This window comes from Phalangium opilio, unplaced genomic scaffold, assembly GCF_054372755.1.
Source record: "Phalangium opilio isolate 3A_F unplaced genomic scaffold, DU_Popi_V2 ptg000650l_1, whole genome shotgun sequence".
NCBI lineage: Eukaryota > Metazoa > Arthropoda > Arachnida > Opiliones > Phalangiidae > Phalangium > Phalangium opilio.
The window spans coordinates 273,991-277,420 of NW_028324245.1; the positions used below are offsets into that span (position 1 = coordinate 273,991).

Consider the following 3,430-nt stretch of genomic DNA (forward strand, 5'->3'; position numbering starts at 1 on the left):
GGAAGCTTAAGGATAAGAGAAAAATCACGTGATGCGTCGTCTCTAATGAAGAGGAAGCGACGGCAAACGACCCCCGGCGGAGTGTGAGACACAGAGACGGTGTATACATATATAAGGAGGCTGAGTACGTTCTAAAAAGAAAACTCTTTTTCGCCTCATTAATTACACGTTTCCACGCGCGCTATGCCCAAATTGGCGGGAATACTCGGTGCATATATGCATGTACAAAAAAAAGCAATTCTAATAATACACCCCTTAATCCATTCACCGATAAAGTAGGTGAGTTAGTTTTAGAGAGTAAGTTTAAAAAGGATTACTTGAAACAGGGATAGATTACTTCTAAAATTAATTCTATCCCTGCTTGAAATTAGTATTTAAAAAAATTTAACCCCGATCTATATATAAAATGATGAATTTAGGTGAACCAAATCAATTATATAACAAGTTGAAGTTATTATCAGCAACAGATTCAACGTAATACGTTATAATTATCGTATCACGATTGATTGATACGTAATTAGAATGGACCGCTTTCATACAAATCCGGTTTTAACATAATACAATCAATAAGAGGTTAAAATATTAATATTATGCAAACGGCGAGGGTAAAAAAATAATAATAATGGAGTCGTTACGTTTCTTAGTGGAATCTTATTAACCCGAATCAGGAATGCATACGGCTAATAGGAATCGTGGAGCAGCCATTTTCCCTCAACGTCAGAATTATTTGGCAATACTCAAGCCCGGCTAACAAAATTCGCTTACAAATTAACGTGGCAGAAGTGCATGCATAGTTTCTCAATTATTCCAATTAGCCGCATGCATTCCCGGAATAAATCATGAGAGGCGTCTTCATTGGGCCAGGGCTATTCTTTTCCTCTTAACATGTATTTTTTTATATTAGGTACGTCTCTTTCAAAAAAAAAAAAATTTTTTGCATCCACGAATTTGACTCCGAGTCTTCTGGTTTGGAAGCATCTCCTTATAAAGATTCATTTGCATCTCATTATCCCCTTCCCAATTCTATATACTCTTTTCCCCCAATTTACCCCCCCCCTTTTTTGAAGACCTGGCGTAATGGAGCCCGCGAGAGATAGATAGAGGGAGGGTGGGAAGTCAATTTGCATAATCGAACAAGGGTAAGGTAAAGTTTCCAGGGGTGTCGAGAGATCTAGGTGGCGTTTTGAAAGGCGAGAGAATCACGCTGTTTAAACTGGTCTATGAGAAATTTGGGGTCATGTAGTCGAGTATATAAGCGTGTCGAGCTATCAGGGAGCGTTATAGACGTAGTAGCTATCCGCGGAGTCCGACTTAGAGACAAAAGGAGACGCTCAAACTAACAACACGCGCTTATGGTGGGTCTATTACGCTAAAACGAATATAGGATATAAATATACAGGGTGTTTCTGAAAAGTCCATCACAAATTAAGGGGCGTGTTTATGGGACCAAACTGAGCGGAAAGTACCAAAGAACATGGGGTGTACAACATTTTGTTACGGAGATATGGCCTTCCAAACATTCGCCCCTAAAACAAGGAAATATCCAAAAATGAGGAGTAACACTTAAGACCGACTAACCAGCTTGTTTAAAATTACTAGACAATTTCAATAGCCTTTAATCGAACAATTGATTTCTACCTTTACTAATCAGAAGCGTATAAATGAGTAGAAGTATGCCTACGGTGGTAATGTAAAATTAATCCCAAGTGACATGATGTTTCAAGATCTTCCCAGCACCAAGTAAAATGGTTCTGATTGAAGGGACTTTTATTAGCACAGCGTAAACAACGTTATTTTCAGGAATTAGTCCAAATGTCCGCGGGCGGCATTACAAAAACGAGGCAGTCTTTCGAATGATACTTGGACATGTTGGAAGATCCCTGGCTTGTTCCTGTTATCTCAAACCGTAAAAAGCTACGCAAATCTTCATCATCACGGACAACACTCTTGTACGTTAGGTATTCATTTTCTTCGTGCATTAATCATGGCGTTTTATCTATGACACATGAAACACTTACTGAACGAAACAAATTAAAGTTTGTTCTTGTTTTTGGGACCACCTTTGTGGGCCATTAACGCCGAAACGTGGCTCTGCATTGTAATTGTTCTCTGGGCGAGTTTACTCTGTTGGAAACAAACAACACGCCCCTTAATTGGAGATGGGTTTTTCAAATACATTCGAGATGTCCTTTTAGGTTTTCTCAAGGTCATACCTAACGTACAAGAGTGTTGTCCGTGATGATGAAGATTTGCGTAGCTTTTTACGGTTTGAGATAACAGGAACAAGCCAGGGATCTTCCAACATGTCCAAGTATCATTCGAAAGACTGCCTCGTTTTTGTAATGCCGCCCGTGGACATTTGGACTAATTCCTGAAAATAACGTTGTTTACGCTGTGCTAATAAAAGTCCCTTCAATCAGAACCATTTTACTTGGTGCTGGGAAGATCTTGAAACATCATGTCACTTGGGATTAATTTTACATTACCACCGTAGGCATACTTCTACTCATTTATACGCTTCTGATTAGTAAAGGTAGAAATCAATTGTTCGATTAAAGGCTATTGAAATTGTCTAGTAATTTTAAACAAGCTGGTTAGTCGGTCTTAAGTGTTACTCCTCATTTTTGGATATTTCCTTGTTTTAGGGGCGAATGTTTGGAAGGCCATATCTCCGTAACAAAATGTTGTACACCCCATGTTCTTTGGTACTTTCCGCTCAGTTTGGTCCCATAAACACGCCCCTTAATTTGTGATGGACTTTTCAGAAACACCCTGTATATAGTTGACCTTTAACCTCTAAATTTAGTAATGGCCCATGATGTTTAAGAAAAAAATTAAATTCACTTACCCATATTTGTCGTTCTTTTTCCTTTTATTGGATGACATCAAATTTGTTGATTGAATCTATAAAGAGAAAAATATTTTGTAAATTAAAATAATTATTATGGCGAAGTAGTAAAGAACTAAATTTTAGTTTGTGAACATAGTAAGCCTATTTCCAATACAATTTCTTACATCCTCTAAAGAGATATCAACAAGAATGGCTGGAATATTGAGAGTACAATGACCTTCTGTTTTTAAAATAGATGTACTTTTCAAAAAAAAAAACTTAAAGATTATTGAGGAGCTTTTTCGGTTATACGAAATTCATAATTTCATAGCTGGTACAATTTTTATTCTTTCTTTTTTCGGATTTCAGCTCCAATAGGCGCTTGACGAATGAAAAATAATAACTTTACAGACATCCTATTGCAGGCCCTAAGTTACGTACAAGTTGAAATGAAGTCAAGGGGGGTCAAAAGAGACCCTATCGGGTAGGAAAAGCAATGTTTGAAGATAGACACGCTTCGTTACCGAGGAGAGCTCTTAGACGATGTCCGTCCGTCCCATGATAGAAAAGAGACGAGCTGACAAATTAGAGGTTCCAGGA

General features: G+C 37.9%; 1 long non-coding RNA gene across 1 annotated transcript; it reads right to left on the reverse strand.

Annotated features, from left to right (window-relative positions):
- Positions 1-1,421: 1,421 nt before the first annotated feature.
- On the reverse strand, positions 1,422-2,770 carry LOC149588410 (uncharacterized). Its single transcript, XR_016379993.1, has 3 exons — positions 2,432-2,770; positions 2,214-2,371; positions 1,422-2,124 (listed from the first exon to the last, which is right to left on the reverse strand). It is a non-coding gene; the product is annotated as an uncharacterized LOC149588410 (long non-coding RNA).
- Positions 2,771-3,430: the final 660 nt, after the last annotated feature.